This window comes from Calliphora vicina, chromosome 3 (assembly GCF_958450345.1).
Source record: "Calliphora vicina chromosome 3, idCalVici1.1, whole genome shotgun sequence".
In the NCBI taxonomy this organism is placed as follows: Eukaryota; Metazoa; Arthropoda; class Insecta; order Diptera; family Calliphoridae; genus Calliphora; species Calliphora vicina.
Genome location: NC_088782.1, coordinates 119,453,422 through 119,470,420, shown reverse-complemented (window position 1 = coordinate 119,470,420; position 16,999 = coordinate 119,453,422). Strand labels below are relative to the sequence as shown.

Sequence of the window (16,999 nt, the reverse complement as noted above, 5' to 3'; positions counted from 1 at the left end):
AGAATCTAAATATATGCATTTCCACAGAAAGTACAACCGTGACCAATCTAGATTTTTTTTCGAAATCTTGTTTAAACTAGATTTTGGGCAGATGTAAATTGGGTATTATATAAATTTAAGTAGTTTTTCGATGTTATTTTAAAAAATTTAATTAAAATAATAAAATAATTTAGCGATTTAACGCAAAAATTTGCACAATCTACTTTTCAGCCATTTTCCAGCGATTTTTGTCAAAAATTTAGCGGGTTTTGCACCATCACCATTCTGATACCTTTTTAAGTCCCTTTTTATGTACTTTTAATGCAACCCTGAACTGTCATCAGCGATGCCTATTTAGCGGTTTTTCATAAACCAAAAGTTGTATTTTTAGTTTAAAAAATGTAAAATTATTTTAGGACAGCCGATTTCTGTGGGATCTTCACATAATTTCCAAAATAATATCAGCTAATAGCATTCATCCTAAATATTGCACCCAATAAAAACCCCCCAATAACATTTTTATTTTCGCAATTAACAATTTTTGATTGCTTACATGGAAATGTTACATGTGTTTAAGATATACATTTTCTCTACGGCTAAACATAAACAGAAAGATGTAAATAAAGTTTCATTATTTGGCCGACGTTATTGCTTAAGATAATAATGAAAAAATTGTATGTGTGACGGGGGTAGTTTTAATAAACATATTAATTTAACTCAAATATTAAGCAATTTTTACCGTGTTTGTTTGTTAAAGCAGTTCTGCGCGTTTTTGTTATAATTATTAGGCATCACTGTCTGCCACCTTCCCATATGTATAACCAAGGAGTATTTATAGCTGGTGGTGACGATACATGATCTGATTATTTTGTTCTTCACTCGATCTCTCAAATTTACTACTGTTTATTTTTGCGAATACTTCACTAAACATAAAAGCAACAAAAACAACATGCAGACTTAGACAGTTCCAGCTAACATAAACAAAAACAAATTGCATGTGGTTTTTGTAAATGTTGTACTCAATGTAGAATAGCTCTCACCTTATAATGAATTCTCCTTGTGTATAATGCTAGGTATAAACGTTACGATAAGTCGTACGATAAATCGTATAAGTATGAAATTAGTAACGTGTATCATGTTGTCGTACTAACGAAGTATGAAAATCAAAAATTTTTGATTTTTGTGATATTTTTATTTCTTGTCATTTTTTTCAAAGGAAATAGTACGATTTGTAGTAACGTCTATCACAAAATCGTACTTCAACTCATACTACGATTAGTACGAAAAATAGTATCGTGTATACCCAGCATAACATTTTTGCTGTGTTTTTTTTTTGCTGTTAAATATTGTAAAAACTGTGTGTGTGTGAAGAAGGCAGACAAAAAATCACGAATAATTTTTTTTCACAATCTATAATAGTGGAAGAAAAATTAATGAATTTTGGCTAAAAATCAAAGATATTTTTGCAAAAACTAAACGGAATATACAAATTAAAAAATGAAAATGTAAGAAAATCATAAAATATAAAAGAAAAATTACAGATTAAACAGAGAAAATGGCAAAATAAAAGTGGTGATGAAAAGCAAAAAAAAAAAAAATGTCAGAAGAAAATTATTTAAGAAAATTGTGTTGGTGAACAAAAAGTGAAGAAAATTAGTAGTCGCTGCTAAAAACATAATAAAAATGTAAAATTTTAATAAAATTTGTGCAAAACTTAAGCTAAAATATAAAGTTTCATAATTTTTTGTTGCAATAAATATAGTATATGTATGCAAACATTTTTATTAAAATATTAAGATATTTTTGAAGGCGAGTGAGTGTAGTTTTTTAGTAAAATAAAACATAAATATTAATGATTAATTTTTTGAAAACTAAGCCATTTTGTGTATGATATATGGCTAATCCTAAGGAAAAATTAGGAAAAACTTTAAATCAAGGTGCGGCAGGATTAATTAAATAGAAGAACACAAATATTAGCCATTTGCTTGATGTTTTTTTTTTTTGTTGTTGCCATATAAATGGATAAAATACAATAGACGACGATGATGATGATTATGATTGACATATGTGTGCGTGTGTGTACGTTCTCTTGTGTATAAAAGTGTGTGTTGTTTTTTTTGTTTGATTTTGTTGTTGTTATTGACCAAGGTGTTGTATATTGATGTTGTTGTGTTGTTGTTGTTACTATTTTGTATTGTTTTGTTTTTGTTGTTGCTATAATATGTCATAAGTTGTTAGTGCCTGTTTTGCTACTGCTTTTTGACAGTGTTTAAAAGAATCAAGTCTTTTTTTTTTGAGAGAATATAACAGTAAGTTACAAGAGATTGACATTACAAATAAATTAAAGTATTTTGCTTATCCACAATTACTTTATAAATTAAGGCATTTACTAGCTTGTGGTGCATAAAAAAAATCATTCGTGCGTGTGTTTTTTTGTGTTTGTATCAGACCCCCTTCCTTTTTATTCTGCTTTGCAATACCCCCTTGGTTTGAATTTTATTTTATGTTTATTTCTCTAGCTGTACTTAAATAAATATCAAAACGGAAAATCTAGTTTATGGGCGCCAAGAAAAATAAAAAAAAGAAAAAACTTTGAAAGAGGGGTTAGGAATTTGATTTTGGAAAACAAAAATTTTTTTTTCGCTGCTCCATATTAATCGACTTATGGGCCTCTAAAGTTGAAACTCATATTTTACATCTTTGATATTAGTTATCGAATCGTTACATTTTTTATATCGTTTGAAAGTTTTCTTTAAAATGGGTATTGAAAATAGTAGGTATTATTGTCATATGAAATGCCAGCCTTTCGGTTGCCATGGCTATAAAAAAATACTTTATATAAATCACCGTTGATTACTCAAATTAGAAACAGTTGCATTAAGAACTCCAACAAAATTAAATTGTTATGGATTCATGTCGATATTCCATATTGTGGAAGTGCAACATTGTCATGATGGCCAATGCTCGCTTTAAACGAATCATTTGCGTTCTGTACAGGTTCCCTATGTTGGTCTGGCCACATAGCAGCTCATAATAGATAGCATTTTTTGGTCCCATTAAATACAGAGCATTACCTTAGCGCCATGGATATTTGTCTTTGGTGTTGTTGTTGTAGCAGCAGTGATTGCTGAGTTGACAGCCCTTGGCCGAGTGAACTCGGGTCATTCCGGTGCGTAGAACCGGCTGTCGTGGTTCGTTGGCTTTGGTGTCGATTCAGCTGGTTGGTCGGGTTTCACATACGGTCTATTACGCTTCGGCTTATCGTATTGTATCCATTTTTCATCGCAAATAAGTATTTAAGACATGCTAAATCGTCTTTCAAGGTCTCTTGGTTTCAATTCGTATGGTAACCAATTTCCCTTCTTTTGAATGAATCCTGCTGCACGCAAACGTTTGGAATTTGCTGCTTGAATGATTTTGCAAGCTCTTGTTGAGTTTGACAACAATCTTTATGGAGTAATGCCTACAATTCTTGGTCTTCAAACGTCTTTAGCTGCCCTGGGCGATCTTTCACCACTTCTGAAACGAACAAACCTCTCTAGCACGTTGAAACCGATGGAACTCTTTCTTTTGATAGCAACCGGTGTGCTTCAGCTGTACTTTTTTCAAATTAAAGATGTAAAACAAAACTTTCCGCATATGAGGAAAATTCGAAATTTTCAAAGCAAAACAAACTTTGATGTTTACACTATAATGTTCAATAACTATGTGAGAATAAATGACAGATATTTAACCTTCAAAATGACATATAAGATATTAAAAACATAAACTGCGTTCGAAAGATACGCCGTCTATGGGAAATGCCGAATTTGTAAGTCATTTTCCTAATATATCTGATGTAGACGGTATTTAAAAAGGCTATCCAATGAGATATTGACCAAAACGTATCAAAAATCAACAAAATTACAATATATCAAACATTGGAGGCCCATATATCGGTAAATAGTAAACGATAGGGAAGAGTAAAAATATGATAACGATCCATAAACAAGAATTTAGCAAGCAAAATACAATATTTACTATAAACATAATAAAATTCTACAAACAAAAGAAAAAAACTACTTTTGTATTTTTATTAAAATCACTTTTTTCAAGTTTAAATGCTCAACATTGATCTCTAAATAATTTCAGTCATAATTTAGATAATTTTCTTGGCCATAAAATTCTTTATTAAATATGTAGTTTATCTACTAAAATATATTATATATAAATAAACAGGCACACACTTTCTATGTCCGTAGGAGTGTAAATATGTTTTGTGTCATTTTCGGCTTGTGCCGTAAATTGTGTGTAGTATGTAATTAATTGAAATTTCTTTCCTACATATGAATATTTTGCTAATTTTGGAAAAACCAAACAAAAAAAATAAATGAAAACATTATTCATTCATCATCCTCTGGCGACCGGATAAAGAGATGACTACCCTGTACTAATAATAATACTTAGTTTTAAGACGTAAACAATTTTGGCCATTAAAATACATATCTGCGCATGATTTTAATTTTACAAAATTTGTCTTTATTTGGCTTTGTTGTCGAAAACAACAATACAAAATTATTCGCTGAAAAATCAAAACAAATCATTGAAATAACTGTAAAATCATTGGCCCTCATTTTTGACATACACAATTGATGTGGGGGTGTAAAGAAACGATTTTTTCTATAGAATTTTTAATAAAAACGTAAATACCCAATATAAAGCAATAAAATATGTACTTAACAGCTTAATTTTGTTTGTCTGGGAATTTAAAATGTATCTAGAAAATAACTAAATCTAAAGAATTTATATGAAATAAATATTTTCCCGTTAAGATTTTGTGAATTTTAGATTTCTTTTCTTATATAAACTAACTTCAATAGTTTTATAGTAAACTAGTTGACCGCCCCGGCTTCGCCCGTTAGCATTTACTAATGTTAGTTCTTCAAGTTTCTCCAACCCACATACACCTGCCTGTTCTTATTTATTTGCAAATAAAATATCTAAATTTGTATTGCATACTTTAGGTAGCTTTTTTATTACAGATGACTGGAGTCAAAAAAAAAAAAAAAATTAATAGAAATGTGTTAATAAACCATAATAATCAATTTTAAGTGTTTTTAAATTTTTCCCCGAAAAATTATTGCTCTGGGATTTTTTAAAACTTATTGGGTTTTAGAAATATTACAAAAAAATAACTAAAAATAATAAATTTATGAGATAAATTAAATATTTTTGAGGTTTAAATATTTCCCCGGCAAGATTTAATAAATTCTGGGATTTTTTAAAAGTAATTGGGAATTTAAATTGGATTTCCTAAGTAAACAAAAATCAATAGTTTTATAGTAAATAACAATATTTAACTTATTTAAATACTTCCCAGTAAAATTTTTCTACTGGGATTTTTCAAAAGTTTAAAATATTTAAAATATATCAAAAAAATAACCAAAACTAATGAATTTAGGAGATAAATGTGGTATTTTTAAGGTTTAAATATTTCCCCGGCAAGATTTAATAAATTCTGGGATTTTTTAAAAGTAATTGGGAATTTAAATTGGATTTCTTAAGTAAACAAAAATCAATAGTTTTATAGTAAATAACAATATTTAACTTATTTAAATACTTCCCAGTAAAATTTTTCTACTGGGATTTTTCAAAAGTTTAAAATATTTAAAATATATCAAAAAAATAACCAAAACTAATGAATTTAGGAGATAAATGTGGTATTTTTAAGGTTTAAATATTTCCCCGGCAAGATTTAATAAATTCTGGGATTTTTTAAAAGTAATTGGGAATTTAAATTTGTTTTCTTAAGTAAACAAAAATCAATAGTTTTATAGTAAATAACAATATTTAACTTATTTAAATACTTCCCAGTAAAATTTTTCTACTGGGATTTTTCAAAAGTTTAAAATATTTAAAATATATCAAAAAAATAACCAAAACTAATGAATTTAGGAGATAAATGTGGTATTTTTAAGGTTTAAATATTTCCCCGGCAAGATTTAATAAATTCTGGGATTTTTTAAAAGTAATTGGGAATTTAAATTTGTTTTCTTAAGTTAACAAAAATCAATAGTTTTATAGTAAATAACAATATTTATCTTATTTAAATAATTCCCAGTAAAATTTTTCTACTGGGATTTTTCAAAAGTTTAAGGGGATTTAAAATTTATTTTAAATATAAATTAATTAGTTGATTTTATAAGAAAAATTTAATATTTTTTATGTTTGGCAGTTTCCCACTAAAGTTTAGCAAATTTTGGGATTTTTTGAAAATAATTTGGGAATTTATAAATTCTCTTAAAAAATAATAGAATTGTGTTAATAAACCTTATATTAAGTTTTTTTAAATTTTTCCCCGAAAAATTATTGTTTTGGGATTTTTTAAAACTTATTGGGAATTAGAAATATTACAAAAATATAACTAAAAATAATAAATTTATGAGATAAATTAAGTATTTTTAAGGTTTAAATATTTCCCCGGCAAGATTTAATAAATTCTGGGATTTGTTAAAAGTAATTGGGAATTTAAATTTGTTTTCTTAAGTAAACAAAAATCAATGGTTTTATAGTAAAAAACAATATTTATCTTATTTAAATACTTCCCAGTAAAATTTTTCTACTGGGATTTTTCAAAAGTTTAAGGGGATTTAAAATTTATTAAACAAAAATATATAACTAAAACTCAATTTATTGTGTTTTAAATTTAAACGATTTTTTATTCTTCTAATTTTGATGTACATACTCAAGAGGAAATTGTTATATGTATCAAATTTCTTTTCCGTATTTTAGTTATTAATAAGAAAAGTTCATACAAAAATTATATAAAATTTTAAAGGTCAACGATTTTCAAAGGTTTCTGATTACGAATTTAGAGGAAATATCAAATTAATGAGATGAGTAGACAATTTATGTAGGAAATAAATGAATAAATTTAATTAAATTTATATAAAGACTATTTAGAGTTTTATATGCGATTGAGACGAATATTAAATATACTATTTTGTAAACACAGACAGATATATATCGTTAAATATCAGGATCCAGAATTGGCGTTTAGACTGGCAATAAATTCATTAACATTGCAGCAAATGTCAAAATTATGTTATCTTCAGTGAAGAAGAATCTCTTTCATACCTGTCAATAATTGCGGCAATGTCAAATTTGTTTATCAGTTTGTGTTTGACATTTCAATAAAAACAAAAAAAGACGCGCCATAAAACCATAAAAAGAAAATTATTTGCAGTAAATCGTCTTTTACGTCTTTTAAATTGTGTGTTAACATAAATACCATAGCCTAACCCCCTGTCTATACCTAGAGAAGGACAGACATACAAACTTGGCAGGCAAAAAAAGAACAACACAAAGAAGAAGTAAGAGTGGTTTGGATTTAAGCTGATGTTTGCCAATTTTTAAAGAACAGACATAAATTTAAATTTATTCTTTTAAGGATTTTACTTAAATTAGGCATTGGAAAGTATAAATCTATAGATTTCGTGAAAGTTTTTAAAAATTTACAATTTCCTGATGATTCGATAAATTCCCAAAACTTCCCCACTTTTAAGATTTGAATTTTTTTGGTCAAATTCATAAAATTTATGGAACATTATTCAAATTCAGGAATTTCCACAAATTATTACAAAAAAAAATATAAATTCCTAAATATTTTTAGAAAAATCCCCAAAATACCCCACAGTACAAAAACGTTAAGAAAATTTACAGTTTGATAAATAAATCAATAGATTTAATGAACAAATTTAAACATTGGCAAATCCCTGATGATTCGATATATTCCTAAATGTTTTTAACAAATCCCCAAAACTTCCCCACTTTTAAGATTTGAATTTTTATGGATAAATTCATAAAATTTATAGAACATTATTTCAATTCAGGAATTTCTACTAAATATTACAAAAAAATTAAATTCTCAAATATTTTCGAAAAATCCCCAAAATGTCCATCACTATAAAATCATGCAAATTCTTAATGGAAATTACAATTTTATGTATAAATCAATAGATTTCATGATAGTTTTTAAAAATTCCATAAATTCCTAAATGTTTTTATCAAATCCCCAAAACTTCCCCACTTTTAAGATTTCAATTTTTATGGTAAAATTCATAAAATTGATGGTAGCATTCAAATTCAGGAATCCCCACATATTATTACAAAATTATTAAATTCCCAAATATTTTCTGAAAATCTCCAAAATGCCCTACAGTACAAAAACATACAAAAACGTTAAGAAAATTTACAGTTTGATAAATAAATCAATAGATTTAATGAACAAATTTAAACATTGGCAAATCCCTGATGATTCGATAAATTCCTAAATGTTTTTAACAAATCCCAAAAACTTCCCCACTTTTAAGATTTGAATTTTTATGGCTAAATTCATAAAATTAATGGAACCATTTATTTAAATTCAAGAATCCCACAAATTATTACCAAAAAATTAAATTGCCAAATATTTTCGGAAAATCCCCAAAATGCCCAACAGTACAAAATCATGACAATTTAATATATATAAATCAATAGATTACATGAAAGTGTGTGAAGTTTACATTCCATAAATTCCTAAATGTTTTTATCAAATCCCCAAAACTTCCCCACTTTTAAGATTTAAATTTTTATGATCAAATTCATTCATATAATTTATGGAACTATTTATTTAAATTCAAGAATCCCACAAATTATTACCAAAAAATTAAATTAAATAAATTTGTATCATGATAAACGTCAAAATGGTTGTCAAGATAAAAAATTATCATGCATAGTCTCCATTTATTAGTATTATTTCTTCGTTATGACAAAATTGTTAGTGCTTTTGCATTGACAACTTTGTCTTGACAACAAACGTCATTAATTGTTATGATAAATATTTGTTAAGTATAGATAGGGGGTAACATAAGTTATGCTATATTGTTCCGTTATTGTGTCGGCGTTATTAATTTATGGCCAACATATTTATTGCTAGTCTAGTAGGCTGGTAAAGAACATTCAATCTTGGTTTCATAACTAAACCCCATTTTCCATTAGCCTTTTGTGGTTGATTCATCATAATTATATATTTATATAATAATAGAGTTCTTAATACAATATTGAAAAATAATATTAAACAAAGACTTTTTTAATTAGTTGTGGTAATAACTATTTTTCCTTTAAATAAAAAAAAAATCAAACCACACGGGAAAAAAAATATACTTTGAATAAAAAAAAAACCAACAACTATAGTATTACTGTGCTCATTATAAATATTTTCTTTAGATAGTTTCATATTTTTTTTATCAACTTAAGTAATTATCTCTTAAAAAAAATTATTCGCACTAAAAAATTTATACCTGCCTACTTAACGTTTACTGATAAATATATGTTCAAATATCTAAAGCGGAATTTGTTGACATTTTCAAATACTTTTATACAATATCTAAAAGCTACAGTAGAGCACTTTCCTATATATACATACGTATCTCTATTCTATAACATAATTACAAAATGTCTTTGATATTTTGTTGTTGTTGTTGTTTGAAATTCTTAGATACAACACATACAAATCTTTACGATTTACGATTATTTAAAGATTTATCCGTTGCTGTAGTTGTTTGATTCTTTTATTTGTACTTCATTTTACTGACAGCCTAAATAAACTCACATGATAATTACAACCGCAAATTATTTGTATTTGTTGAATTTATCAGAGTTTTTTTTCTTTTCTCGCAACAAGAAAGAAAAACAAAAAAATAAAAAATAAATGAAACTAATTTAAGAAGAAAAAAAAAAGTAACGAAAAATAATAATAAAATGCTCTACTGGTTACTCTACTTTTAGGGGTGAAGGGAAAACATGATTACCTGTAGCTTGAACAGTGGTTTTGAGGAGATTGGAGTATCATTAGTAAAAACAAAAAGTAATTTAAACAAGTAAGAGAGCTATATTCGGCTATGCCGAATCTTATATACCCTTCACCAAATTATACTTTAAAATAAATTTTTTTAAATATTTTTAGGTAAACAAAATTTAATTTTTTTTAATTGTTTTTCAATTTTTTTTTAAATTGTTTTTTAATTTTTTTTAAAAAAAGTTTTTTCCAGATTTTTTAAAAACAAATTTTTTGATGAAAAAATAATTCGGGTTAAAAAATATTTTTCCCGATTTTGACCCATTGTAGGTCCAACTTACTATAGCCTTATCTACATCGTTGCAATGGACTTTGAAATATCTATCATTAGATATCCATATTGTCTATATTAATGACTTAGATCAAAAATAGGTCAAAAATCGAGGTTGTCCCGGTTTTTTGCTCATATCTCCGTTATTTATGGACCGATTTTGCTGATTTTAAATAGCAAACTTCGCGAAAGCATGTCTGACAGAATTATTGAAGATTTGGATCCCAAAGATATCTGGGGTCTTCAGAAAATTGATTTCAACAGACAGACGGACAGACAGACAGACGGACATGGCTTAATCGACTCCGCTATCTATAATAATCCAGAATATATATACTTTATAGGGTCGGAAATGAAAAATGTAGAAATTACAAACGGAATGACAAACTTATATATACCCTTCTCACGAAGGTGAAGGATATAAAAAGAGAGGTTTAAAAATTGTTAAGTAAACTCTTGACATAAACTAAGTTTAAGCTGTATTTGTAATCTGTTGACTACAATATAAATTTACTCAAACTTTTGGTCATTATTAGCTATGACCTTTTCCCATCTTTCTGGCAACATGTGGATTTCGAACCAAAAGAACTGCTCATCTTTGGAGTTCAAGAACGAATTAATCAAATTTCGGATACCTCTGTTCCAAAGTGAAACGAATCCCAGACAGAGCATTTTGAATAAATCGAAACAAATAGTAATCGGACAGGGCAAGGTCTGGACTATAAGACGGCTGAGGCGAAACTTCCCAACCACTTCATTATAAATAGTTTTTAACAGATATTGCAACATGTGGCCGAGTGTTGTCATAATGGAATATTATGCTTTGATGTCTGGCCGCATATTCTAGGGGGTTTTCGGTAAATGTTCACTTCAAACGAAACAGGTTCCATGTAATGGTCTGGTCATATTTCAGCAGCTTATAATAGATAGAAGCCTTTTGCTCCCACCAAATAAAGAGCACTAACTTAGCGCCATGGATTTTGGACTTTGGTGTAGATTCGGCTGATAGGCCGGGCTTAACGTACGATCTCTTACGCTTCGGGTTATCGTAAAAGATCCATTTTTCATCGCATGTAATGATTCGGTGCAAAAATGATTTTCTTTTATAGCGTTCAACCATAATTTCGAACATGCAAAATCTTCTTTCAAGGTTCCTCGGCTTCAATTCGTATGCTACCCAATTTATTTGCTTTTGCATGGATCCTGCTGCTCCCAAACGTTTTGAAATTGCTGGTTGAGTAGTAGCTCCCAATGATTTTTCAAGCTCTTGTTGAGTTTGACAACTATTTTCATAGAGAAATGCCTCCAATTATTGGTCATCAAACTTTTTTTAGCTGACCTGGGCGATCTTTGTCTTCCGTGTCAAAAAAAAATCGACATTTTGGAAGCAAAAAAAAAAAACTTTTTTGTTTACACTATAATGTTCAATAACTAAGTGAGAATAAATGACAGATATGTACCCTTCAAAATGACATATTGTAAATCCCGCATTTTTTAGTCATATATCCAATACATGGTTTAGTCTATAGTCTAGTCTATGGTCTAGTCTATGGTCTAATCTATGGTCTAGTCTATGGTCTAGTCTATGGTCTAGTCTATGGTCTAGTCTATGGTCTAGTCTATGGTCTAGTCTATGGTCTAGTCTATGGTCTAGTCTATGGTCTAGTCTATGGTCTAGTCTATGGTCTAGTCTATGGTCTAGTCTATGGTCTAGTCTATGGTCTAGTCTATGGTCTAGTCTATGGTCTAGTCTATGGTCTAGTCTATGGTCTAGTCGATGGTCTAGTGTATGGTCTAGTCTATGGTCTAGTCTATGGTCTAGTCTATGGTCTAGTCTATGATCTAGACTATGGTCTAATCTATGGTCTAGTCTACGATCTAGTCAGTGGTTTAGTGTGTGGTTTTGTCTATTGTCTAGTCTGTGGTCTTGTCTATGATCCAGTCTGTGGTCTAGTCTATTGTGTATTCTTTACTCTAATGTTTTAATCTATGTTTTAGTCTTTGATGTAGTCTATGGTTTAACTATGATTTAGTCAGTGGTTTAGTCCATCGTCTAGTCTTGGAGTTGGTCTATAGAATTGTCTAGTCTATGATCTAGTTTATGATTTAATCAGTGGTTTAGTCTATGGTCTATTTTAAGATCTATTCTATGGTCTAGTCTACAATTTATTGTCTTATCTATGTTTTAGTCTATGTTTATTTTAAGCTCAAGAAGAAAATATTAGTCATTCCAAAATCTTTTTAAAACATTTTAAAAATTCCTTCAAAAACCAGTATGAATTACAAAATATTTTACATTTTAAAATATAAGAAGAAAAAAAACAAGTAAGAGTGCTATATTCGGCTATGCCGAATCTTATATACCCTTCACCTTTGTTGTGGATGCATTATTATTTTTTATAATTAGTATATAGGTATGTATGTACATTGTCCACTTTCAGCTTACAGCATCCTAAATTTATCAAGAACACAAAAAACAACAACAACGCCAAACGAAACAGAAAACCAAAAGAAAAAACAAAAACAAAATACGCAAGGCAATGAAACCAACACACATCCAAACATACGTTTAATTGTATAAAAAACAACAACAACGCCAAAAGAAACAAAACACAAAACACAACATACGATTTGTTGATTTTTTGTCAAAAAAAACAAACCCACAACCAAACAAAAGTTTAGTTGTATAAAAAACAACAACAACGCCAAAAGAAACAAAACACAAAAAAAAACAAAATACGCATAGCTTGCACATCCAACCATACGTTTTGTTGTTTTTTTGTCAAAAAAACCAACACACAACCAAACAAACGTTTAGTTGTATAAAAAACAACAACAACGCCAAAGCAACAACCATACGTTTTGTTGCTTTTTTGTCAAAGCATGCAATACATTGTGTTTTTTGATGAAATTTTCAGAGGTTGTCTCGGATTTTTGCTCATATCTCCGTTATTTATGGACGGATTTTGCTGATTTTAAATAGCAAAATTCTCGAAAGTATGTCTGACAGAATTGTTGAAGATTTGGATTCCGGAGATATCTGGGGCCTTCAGAAAATTGATTTCAACAGACAGACAGACAGACAGACAGACAGACAGACGGACAGACAGACAGACAGACAGACAGACAGACAGACAGACAGACAGACGGACATGGCTTAATCGACTCCGCTATCTATAAGGATCCAGAATATATATACTTTATAGGGTCGGAAATGAAAAATGTAGAAATTACAAACGGAATGACAAACTTATATATACCCTTCTCACGAAGCTGAAGGGTATAAAAACAGTGTCTGTCATTCAACTAGCACTGCGTAGAGAGGGAGTGAGTTAAGTGCTTTGGCACTCGTTTAGCGTGAAGAGTGTGATTTAAAGTTTAACAATTTAAATGAGAGACTGGCATACATCCATACACATATACATACAATATATATAAACAGACAACAACCACCCAACTAAATAGTGACAGCATCAGCATGTTGTTGTTATTGTTGTTTTCGTTGACACAAATATAATAAACATTTTATTTGTTTATATTATTAATTGTATTATAACTCAACGTACCTTTTGTATTTTTATACTAAATAAATTAGACTAAGTTTAGTTATTTGTATTATTCTCTGCATTATTTAATCTACAGACAAAACGTTTTCAATCTTTAGTAATAACAGCAACAAAAAAAGTGTGTGGAAAAATAATGTAGAAAAGTAAATATGTAGTAGGTTTTTCTAATAATAAGAAAATTTAAAAAATAAATTCAAACAAAAAACCTAAGAAAAATATGTATTTAATGGAAAATAAGCCACTAAGAAAAGAAAACAAATAAAAAAACCCATATTGATGATTAAAAAGGAATTCCTTAAGTGATCAATGAGTAATACACGCGACCGAGGCAGCCAGCCAGCCTTAAGCGTTCAAGACAACAAGAAAATAATAATTATTATCGTATGAATATAAGACATTAGTGTGCCATTCATTCTCGGCCCACTCATAAACAAAATAGCAACAACAAAAAGCCCATTATTAAGTATAGTATTTAAATATTTCAGTAGTAATAATATGAACAAGAAGTTATTTCAACGATTACAAAAACAAACAAGTGAAATGATGCAGATTGTGTTGTAAAAAGAAATGAAAACAAATTAATAATTAAACAAAAACATATAGTATTTATTTAAAAAACATTAATTATTGTTAAAGGAACAGAGAAATTTTAATAATTTATATTTTATAACATAATCTAAACTAAAAATTCTCACAAATTAATGGAAATTTTATATAGTCCACTATAGTTCACAGATTATATTCACCCAGAATAAGAAAAATTCTGTTAGTACAGCGCTATTTTTACTTTTTGACTAATCATTTAATAAAATATAATTTGTCATAGTGAAATGATATGTTATTAAAGAAATATTTGGAAAGCTTAGTCAAATTGCAAACAAAAAAAATTTAAAAAAAAAAAATGGAAAATTTTCATAAATAGGTTGGGTAGACAGGCCTCTTGTTGCTTTAGTACACAACAATAAGTTCATTTGTTTTGCTACACATTGATTTCAGTGATATTTGTTTGATAAAATATAAAAGTAATTGAATTTAAATGATAATTCTAGTCTTAGTTGAGCTACGAACGATATATAACTGAAATTTTAACATATAAATAGTTGTTAAAAAGCAAACTTATCGGAAAAAAACTAATGTTGCAGGAGGCAAAAAGCATTGTTTATTCTAATTGACAAAATGGCGGGCAAATAATTGAATCCTTTTCTTTTTAAACAAATATTTAATCAATTCTTTTTTAAAATTTTGGAATAATATTGAAATATAACTCAGTTTTTAATTAATAATTGGTTGTTTGGTGAAAAAACAGTGGAGCAATAGAGGAAGATGTAAGGCATATACTTTTTTAATGTGGAAACTGGCTGGAACAGAGAGAAACTTTGCAAAATAACCCTGGTGTGACTTTAATAGATAATCTTACATTCTGCAAATGCATGGAAATTATGTGAAGAATTAATGAAAATAAAAATAAAATAATGAAGGAGAGGTGCTCAACAGTTCCGAACCTCGTTGCATAGAATGTAAGGAGGACGTAGGAATGATACTGAAATTTAACTACCATCACTGATGAAATGCTGAAGTAGTCCCAGGGTGGAATTGGTGGAGTTATCGTAAGGCCACTAGTTGATAGCGCTCTATCAGTACGTCCAACAAAAATAAAATACCATAGACTAGACCATAGACTAGACCATGGACTAGACCATAGACTGGACCATAGAATATACCATAGACTAGACATATACTAAACCATAGACCTGATCATATACTAGACCATGGGCTAGCCCATAGACTAGACCACAGACTAGATAATAGACTAGGCCATAAACAAGATCATAAACTAGACAATAGACTAGGCCGTAGACTATACCATAGACTATACCATGGACTATATAATAGGCTAGACCATAGGATAGACCATAGGCTAGACTATAGACTAGACCATAGGCTAGACCATAGACTAGACCATAGACTAGACCATAGACTATACCATAGACTAGACCATGTACTATATAATAGGCTAGACCATAGGCTAGACCATAGACTAGACCATAGACTAGACCATAGACTAGATCATAGACTAGATCACATACTAGACAATAGACTAGACCATAGACTAGACCATAGACTAGACCAAAGACAAGACCACATACTAGACAATAGACTAGACCATAGGCTGGACCACATACTAGACAATAGACTAGACCATAGGCTGGACCACATACTAGACAATAGACTAGACCATAGAGAAGGCCATATACTAGAGTACATACTAGACAATAGACTAGACCATAGACTAGACTAGACCATAGACTAGAGCATAGATTAAATCCTAGACTAGACCATCCACAAGGGTACCCTCTAGTGATGCGTAGTTGGAAGAGTGACGACTTCGTGGATCCCTAGTCAAAACAAAAAGCAAATCCAGGTGCGACAATATTTAAATTGGACGGCTTCCTGGTCAGCGTCTGTTTCCAGTTTAGGAGCGAATGAAACAACTTCTGGCGGATATGTTAAAAACGCAAACCCCCGAATAAACCCTGTATAGGCTTGAGAGGGCGTGAAAACCGGGTCTCAGTCATCCAGATCATAATACTGTAATACATACTTCTTACTCGGCAGCCTGGCTGCCAGGAGATGACCACTTCTGGGAATGTCGCTAATAGAATTCATGAAGGGCAAATCTAATGTACACCATAAAGGAGCAAGCAAATGATTTATCTACGCAGACTACTCCAGACGCGTGTCAACCCGTACAGGACTTAAAGAGAAGCAGATGACCTGGAGAAGATTCAACAAGTGAGAGTTGATAATGTACCAGAAAACCCCAGTTTAAATGATTAAACCAATACATGGGTAGTCATCTTGAGGCGTAAGTGCAATGTAGAGGCTTAAGTGCGATGATTCGTGTTGGCCATGCTGGAGGGACAGTTTAACTTGAGTTGGCTGTCTCTGGTAGGGTCTCCCATTCTATAAGGGCACGCGTTGAGCATGATACTAAGAACTAGCTAGAATGCCACAGAACAGAGCTCAACAAAGAATAATGAATGCTACTCCATACAGCACCAGAGCAAGGGAAAAACCAAGGTCAAGATGGCTTGATGGAGTCGAAGAAGATTGCAGGAAAGCCAATATAACAGATTGGAAGAATGCTGCGCAAGACAGATCCGATTGGAAGAAGAAAGTGAACGAGGTTAAGGCCCACACCGGGCTGTAGCACCAAAAGATGATGATGAATATTTCCAATACCTGTTGAAAACTATTTAGATTTGAGAAGTTGAGAAGTTATGCCTCAACCGCCTTATAGTCCAG

General features: G+C 29.8%; 1 protein-coding gene across 3 annotated transcripts in view; it reads left to right on the top strand.

The window, feature by feature from the left end:
• The first annotated feature begins 1,128 nt into the window (after window positions 1-1,128).
• The window catches only part of dop (microtubule-associated serine/threonine (MAST) protein kinase dop), a 45,758-nt gene continuing 29,887 nt past the window's right edge, over window positions 1,129-16,999 (top strand). For 2 of the 3 annotated variants that reach the window (XR_010576327.1, XM_065506469.1), the window contains exon 1: window positions 1,129-1,664. The gene's annotated coding sequence lies outside the window, so the exon portion shown is untranslated. The remainder of the gene's footprint in view (window positions 1,665-16,999) is intronic. The other variant, XM_065506470.1, reaches the window with a different exon arrangement.